Source organism: Cupressus sempervirens, chromosome 10 (assembly GCF_028749045.1).
Source record: "Cupressus sempervirens isolate cs-2001-9-10 chromosome 10, ASM2874904v1, whole genome shotgun sequence".
Lineage (NCBI taxonomy): Eukaryota > Viridiplantae > Streptophyta > Pinopsida > Cupressales > Cupressaceae > Cupressus > Cupressus sempervirens.
The window spans coordinates 832581665-832590280 of record NC_143127.1 but is presented as its reverse complement, the minus strand read 5'-3'; the positions used below and the strand labels follow the sequence as shown (position 1 = coordinate 832590280).

General features: G+C 36.6%; 1 pseudogene; it reads right to left on the bottom strand.

Annotated features, from left to right (window-relative positions):
• Positions 1 to 6157: 6157 nt before the first annotated feature.
• Positions 6158 to 8053, bottom strand: LOC149536567 (G-type lectin S-receptor-like serine/threonine-protein kinase At2g19130 pseudogene; annotated as a pseudogene).
• Between the last annotated feature and the right edge of the window lie 563 nt (positions 8054 to 8616).

The window sequence follows — 8616 nt, the reverse complement described above, 5'->3', positions numbered from 1 at the left end:
ATAGCAAAAACGACCAGCAAGATGGAGTTTCATGTTTGGAATAAGAAAACTCATGCATTTAGCAATCACAGCAAACACAAAGAGCAAGAACCATTGAAGAACATTATCCCACATTGAGCAAGTGGGAAGTATTTTTAGTCATTATATGCTTTTGCACCCAAACATATAGTGTCAACAAGACAAAGCATTTTGAAAAGGCAAGGTAGGTGCACGTGGGTCCCAGTCAGCTAGAAGGAGTGAAGTAAATTTTGAAAGAAAATGCATGCCCAAATGATGACGTCAGCAGCTTATAGGCGGCCGAAAAAGTCAAAAATCCGGCAGGTCGCTATGTCGCTTGCCGAAAAATCTTGAAAAATCCGGCTAGCGACATAGCGAGGTCGCTGAAAAACTCAGGAATCCGGCAAGAGTCAATAGCCAATCAGAAAGTGACACGTGGCATTGGTCAAACCTGGAGTTGACCCGAAATTAAAGAGGCTAGAAAAAATAAAATGATTTTAAAATTTTCATTTTAAAATTATTTTGCCAAGAAACTGACATGGAATTTTTTTTTTTTAAATAAAGTTTGAACTTCTGATATAGTTTTAACTTTTGAAAGTTCATATATTTGTGAAATATTGTCATAGAGACATAAACAGACGCCTAATTTTCAAACGACCATATCTGAGGAAATTTTTAACCGAATTAGGCACTCCAATATACCGTTGGAACCGGGAGAACCTGAACTTTCCAAATCTGGAGTTTGTTTTTGCACAGGTGCTTCTTGGTTCAAGTTATAGGACAATTTGTGAAATCAAAGGCATTGGCGACAGAACAGGCTGAGTTCTTCAGTGATAATTAAGATTGGTTAGAGGATGGTTTTAGGGGTTAGTTGCAATCTTAAGGTGAAGAAAATCAATTTGAGGTTGTTTCCTTGGCTTCTTGAAATCACATTGTAACTAGTTTTTCACTTCTTACCGTGAATGCATCAAGAATCAGTTGCATCTTTTCATCATTACTTTTTCAGATATTTTGATGCCTTTGAGAGGTATAATGATGAAGATTTGATCTGCCAGTTGATAGAGAGAGGGAAGAAAGAGGTTTTTCAGTTATAGAGGATTGGATTTCAAGTGGACACCTAGCAATTGCATATCAGATCCGGGAATTCATTTCTTGCTATATCTTTCTTTCTTTCTTCACTTTTTAGGGGTTCCAGTTTTTGGGAAGAAAAAGTTCATTGCTGTGATACCATTGGGGATTCCAGTTTTTGCACTGTGAGACCATTGGTTCCACTATTTTGACATGTTTCCATGACTGTGACACCATTTTCTTCAGCAGAACTCTCATGTGAACAGCATTGTAGAGATAATATAGATAGTTCTGAGATATTAGGTTGTTTCATGTTTTAATTTTATGCATCTGAATGTATAGTTTCAAGGAAAGGAATACATATGAGCAACAATTTCACTAGTTTTGTTTTGGTTCTTGTCTCCTGTCTCAGCAATCTGTAAGTCTTATGTGGTTTTGGAACAAAGATTTGAGACCCATTTGCATCCCTTTCAGGTTGTATGTTTGATGTATTTTGCTCTTGGACCAAAGGGCCAAGTAAATGCTCAATATGTTTAAACAAGGTTACTAGTTGTTTGAGAAGGATATTTTGTGAGAATGAGACCTAAATGAACACTGATGTCTGAATCACAAGGTGGTTGGATAGATCTGATGTCTGGGTATATGAGATACGCCCTGATGTCACAGATGTATGTTTTGAATTCATGGAATTGCCCAATGGAGTAGGCACTGATCAGTTATAGGATCACTAGTTATACTGTTGCATTTTTGAAGTTTTGTTGAATCAACATCTTTAATCAAATGAATTTCCCTTTCATGTTGAAGAGCTCTAAACAGAATGCCCTCACTCAGCTTATGAATTTCATTGTTTTGCATCTAGCTACTACAGATATACGTTATTTCATAAGTTATTAGGAGAAATAAGGGTTTCTATCTACTTTGCATTAGATTCAGTGTATGCTTTGACAACTGGTACCATATAAAGAATCTATAGGTCCACCCGCCTAGGTTTTGCAGAGCCTAAAGTGCAGAAGGAGTATAGCCTTATAGTTGGCCTAGTGTCTGAATGGATGTGTTGATAATGGGAGTTAGCTGCCCCTAGATGCATCTTGTTCTCATCAGGGTAATTGGAAATAGGTAACATTTTCAAACACCAACACAACCAACTACTTAGGACATATGAATAGTTGATTATTGAACTTTGAACATTAAGATTTAACTTCAAATGTTCAAGATGCCCAATTGACCATGACCAAATTTTACATAATTAATTTTTTGAAGGGTAGTCCTAAAAGCATGCAACACCAAGAAAACTTTCATCATCGTTTTTTCATTGGTTCAGCAAGGAAATGGACCTAAGCCTTAAAGAGACAAATTAACACATTATATTTCTATGCATCACTCTCTCCTTTCAATAGTTCTCTCCCATCCTCTTTATATCCCTCTCCATCTCACATAAGAAACTCATTAATTTAAAATGAAGTCTAGATTACACTTTTCTTCATATTGTTGAATAGTTTGCATAATTTGATATAATTTTTAGATTACATTAAGAAAGGAAGAACTTTCAAAATATTCGTTGACAAGGATTTTTGCAGATTTCAACCTCTCGAATAAAACAATTTTATTGAAATTACACTAAAGTTTCACAAGTTGGTCTGGAGGCATATAGTAGACTATGAAGAGATTCTCTTCTTCCTTTCTATCTCTAAACTTCACCTATCTTCTCCGTATTAGAAAGATGTGAACTAGTTTTGTCTTACTATATTCCCTACATATTAAGACAGTCGATTTAATTCTCCCCAAAACTCTGTTGTTTTTACATTTGACCAATGACAATTCTTTAATTTTACTTGAACTTATTGTAATGTTTAACCATCTTAAACTCGAGAATAGTAAGAGGGGCTTTCAAGTTTATTTCAAACTATTCGTTGAAGCTAAGCTCCATTGAACAAATCAAATTGAAATACGTTTCAATTCAGAACACTAGTGAGAACGTGCTGGAAATATAATCCATGAGGTGACAGTGAACAGTAATTTAACCTTCACAGCACGATAGGAGGGCGAATATTCATGGCAAATCTAAGAGGAGGTTTATTTTCAATCATGTTTTAGTTTGCTATCTACCCACTACCGTGAAGACTTTAGACTTCAATTTCGTTCAACACAGAAGACTGCAAAGTCTTTTAAACAAAATTCCCTATATTTAAAGGTAACTAGAGTGAATTGTTTAACAACAAGGTTTCATCATGGAAAGCCCAAATATAAACACCAACCTCTCATGGCTTTTCGTATATGTTCTCATAATTTCAGCCATACAAAATTTTGTTCTTCATTTAGAAGTTGATCCCCAAACTTTCGAGGCCAGTCATAGCTGTAATGAGGATAATGCTTCAAATGCCACCGCTTGGATTGCAAATCGCAAAAATGTTTCTATGTGAGGAATTCTTAAGGCTGTCATTACTACCTGCCTATTAATATGCACTAATACATCAACAAAGAAAGTAAGAATGCACCCACTTTCTATATTATAACTATTATGGCATTCCATCACTAATTTGGTCCATGGTATTACCTCTGGGAACCCCATGGCCTCTAATCATCCACTTTCAACAATCACAGCATCCAGACACCCTGCTTCTACTTCACTCAATCTTTTCACTAATTCTTCAATATCTTCATCTATGAAGATTGTATCTCCCATAACTAAGAGGCAACTAGTTATGATCAAGGGATGGTTTACTTTGGGGGTTTTCAATATAGATGAAGACACAACCGAAATACAGGGATTTCAAAGATAAAGTAGAAGGAAAATGTAATATACCCAAAAATCTAATTTATAGAATGGTCAAGTATTGAAAATGAAATATACCAAGAGGGTTTGCTGGAAACTCACCATTACTTTGACCCCTAAATTCTGAAAGAGTCAAATTTATCTTTGTCAATATTCGTCTTCTTCATGGAAATTAAAAACTCATGCACACAAGGTGAATAATTTGATGAAAAAGAAATGTTTTAAGGGTAAGCTATTCACTTCAGTTGTTGTACCATAATTTATTGAAACTTTCCTAGATTAAATATCACTCATACCCCTATTGAATGTAAAGTAATATTTCACATGTACTTTCCTTATTATTGCATCACCATTATAATTACATGTGTGTCACTTGTCTTTTCAATCATTATATCAAAAGGTTTTGCATGAGGTTGGTGCATGTCACTCCTGTATGGCATATCACTTGCTCAAACCTCAAAACTTGAAATGTAACAGTTCAAGTTCAAAGTTCAGTAACAATTGGGACTGACCAAACATGACTAGGACCCACAGGTAACACAATGAAGTGTGGGCTTTGAAGCTTGAACCAAAATTTCTTTAGGTTTCAAGTTCAAGGTTTGATGAGAACATACCTATAGTGTGTGGAATAGAAACCTTGGCATATTGTGAAATCTAAATGAAGATGTAACACATTTTGAACTTTGAACCACCAGGTTCGAGATTCAAGGTTCAACCAACTACTTAGGACATATGACTAGTTGATTATTGAACTTTGAACATTAAGATTCAACTTCAAAGGTTCAAGATGTCCAACTGACCATGACCAAATTTTACATAATCAAATTTTGAAAGGTAGTCCTCAAAGCGTGCAACACTAAGGAAACCTTCATCATTGTTTTTTCATTGGTTCAACAAGGAAGTGGACCTAAGCCTTAAAGAGACAAATTAACACATTATATTTCTATGCATCACTCTCTCCTTTCAATAGTTCTCTCCCATCCTATCTATGTCCCTCTCCATCTCACATAAGAAACTCATTAATTCAAAATGAAATCTAGATTACACTTTTCTTCATATTGTTGAATAGTTCTTATAATTTGATATAATTATTAGATCACATTAAGAAAGGAAGAACTTTCACCATTACTTTCAAACAAGTACTTTCTAGTTTTAAAAAAAAAGTGAATTAGATTAACATTGATGGGAAGAATTACTAAATCATACTAACACAAAAACACTATAATTTGATTACTTTATTATTTATTAATTCCTATTAAGTCATATTACAATAATGGATTTTTAAATATTAGTATTGTCATTTTCCTTGTACTTTTGAGTTATCACAGTACCTATAAAGTTGTTCTATCATAATTGTTTAGTTGGTTACATAAGCATTATTAGTTATTTCATTTACACATATTGATCTTCTCTACACTTTTTACTTGGAGAATTTTTAAATTATTCCCTCTTTCAAGTATTTAATAATTCTTGTAAAGAAAAAAGGGTGAAATTATTTTGTCATGTAAGTATGTCAAATCAGTTCAACAAGATGACATCCAATAACTTAATTTAAAAGTTCAACATAGATATAAATATTTTACGTTTGTTGGGATTAAGTCCTTTTTTCAATGGTTCTTTATCATCTAATTTATATATTAATCACTATCTTATTCAAAAGCCTAAGTTTGAATAATATGATATTTTAAAAAATATTGAATAATTAAAAAGCACACTACCATACTTTTCATGGATCTTAGATACTAACAAATTCTACCCATACTCCCTCTTTCTAATCTTATATTTCTTTATTCATATCAAACATATATATGTGTGTGTGTGTGTACATACATATACATACATACATATATACATATATGTATGTGTACACACACACACACACATGTATATATATATATCTATATATGTGTGTATATATGTCTATACACATGTATACATATGTATAGACATATATACATATCTATACATACATACATACATATATATATATATATATATATATATATATATATATATATATATATGTATATGTATATATATATATATATATATATGTATATGTATATATATATATATATATATGTATATATATATGTATATATATATATATATATATATAAACACACACATACACAGATATATAAGTTCTAATTTATAATATTTTTGTGTATCATATGACAGATCATTAGGAATGCTCCAAAACGTTGTACAAGAAATAATGAAGAAACTTGTGCACATATATTTATCAGTCTTAAGGTAATCCTACATAAATATGCCTAATCAAAAAACATTGAATTAACTTGTTGTTGTAGATATCTACTATAAACCACTTGATATGGAAGTAAGTTTGCAACGGTTATCGTTGCCGTCGTCGTCGTCTGGTTGATCTACTAGCACTTGTAGAGACCTTGGAATTTGTGTCACTGTAACCTCCATTGTGCCCTTCAACATCTTCACCACTTCATTCATGCTCAGCCTCTCACTCTCATCGTCTTGAATGCACATCCCTGCTACCATAGCGGTTCTTCTCACCTCATCAATATTTGCTTCACTTGCTATCCTTGCATCCACAACATCTACTATGTTTCCCCTCTGAATCTGAGTTGAAGCCCAGATAGGAAAGTACAATCTACTTTCCTCCACTGTTAAATCCAGATTTCTTCGTCCTGATATAATTTCCAACAACGTCATGCCATAGCTGTATACGTCAGCCTTGGGAGTGACTGGAAGGCCCGAGATCCACTCGGGAGCCACGTACCCACGAGTTCCTCTTGTTGTCATCAGAACGCGGCTGAAATCTCTACCAACCAGCTTCGCCAACCCAAAATCTCCCACCTTTGGGCTGAAGTCACTGTCAAGGAGAATGTTTTCAGGCTTAATATCACAGTGAATGATGCGATCTCTGCATTCCTCATGGAGATAAACTAATCCTCGTGCAGTGCCTAGTGCGATCTCAAAACGAGTCTTCCAGTCCAACAATTTCTCTACATTTTTCGACTTAGAGAAGAGGAAGGGGTTTAGGGAGCCGTTGGGCATGTACACGTACACCAGTAGCCTTTCTGAATTCTCTACGCAGAATCCCCTCAGCCTGACCAAATTCACATGCTGTATTCTGCCAGCGGTGATTATTTCCGCCCTGAATTGTTTCTCCGCTTGCCTAGAACCCTCTAATCTCTTAACCGCAACAAACGTGCTGTCCGGCAGAGTTCCCTTGACCACAGAGCCAAATCCTCTGCTACCTAACTTATGCTTGAAATTCTCCGCAGCAGTTCTCAGCTCTTTGTAACTGAACTTTTTCAGTGACATTGGCACCTCCTCTTTCGCGTCCTTCTTCAACAGCCTTCGACGTTTCCAACGAATAAAAGAGGCCAACAGGAGACATGAAACTATAAACAACGATGCGGTTCTAGAAAGCGAAATAGCAAGTGCAGAGGCTTTGATTCTCCGGTTCGATGTCGAGCGCCACAACTCAGAAGCAGCCAACCTGATGAAGATGGATCTGCCCTCCGATGAAACGCGCATTCCGAATAGATCTCCAAACCACAATCTGCACACGGGTGGATTAGAAATTGAGAAAGCAAAGGCTGTACAGGAGCAATTATTGACACAAGCAGTTTGGCAGCATTCCTGTGTTTGCTCGGGGTTGTACAAGACAGCTTCTTTTTCAGACAAATATTGGTTCTTCGCTTCCAAGAAGCTGTCGGTTGTGCAATGAAGGGGCCTTTGCCGAGCACATCCGCTTGACCACCAACCTTGAGAGCCGTTGTTGAGAGTGAAGCCGTGAACGCAACTACACACATCATTCGGATTGCAGAGTCCATTCGCCCCGCAGATTTCGAAGTCGCTGCATTGACCTCGGTATGTCAACCACCTCAGACTCCAGGTGCCATCGTCCATCCAGAAGTAGATTTGTACTTCGCCGGTCTCAGCTAACCAGAACCGCCCCATGAGGATATGATCTTCCTGTTTAACACCAAATTTGATGCAGATTCTTGAGGGAGAAAGTGTCACACAGGATGTTTCAAGTCTCTTCGAACCTTGCTCCATTTCGGGCTCCTTAGCAAAATAGTCCCGAGTCCATTCTCCACTGGACCGATATGGAATGGTGTTGTTATATACCATCATCATCTGCGTCTTTCTAGGAGCTGTGTCCATTCCGTAAGAGAAGAGCCCAGTTGAAGGATCCGTAGAACTCTTCCACGATGTTAGCTCCATTCCTTTCCACATCTTCATGCTAGGCAACCACAGACTCGTTGAGGGCGTCCAACATGATGAAATTGCCAGAGTCCATTAACACAACTCGTGATCCTTGTTAGAAGTAGTCTAATGTAGATACAACTCTAATACCACTGATGAAGGTACGCTTTGATACCACTGACAAAGGGTCACACCACCCTTACCAACTCATGACAAAGAATGCAACAAGATCTCTCAAGATCCAATCCAAACCCAAGCTAGTCCAGATCCACACTCTGGTAGAAACCTCTGAGATCTCAACTTGTTCTTGCAAGCCACCAAGCAACCTCCTTGTTTCTAAACTGCAGTCACTAGCTCTTCTCCAACTTTATCCAAGATCCAAGTGTAAACTGCCTCACATTCGGCGCTCTGTCTACACACTCACAAGTCCACCACAATCCTGCTGTAAACTACCTCACATTCGGCGCTCTATCCACAGAATCAGGAAAACTCACTCTTCACTTCCTCCTTCTCTTTCACACCTTCCAAGCTTTCCAAGCTTCCACTACTCAAGTTTCTCCTTCTCAAGCTTCTCCTTGAGC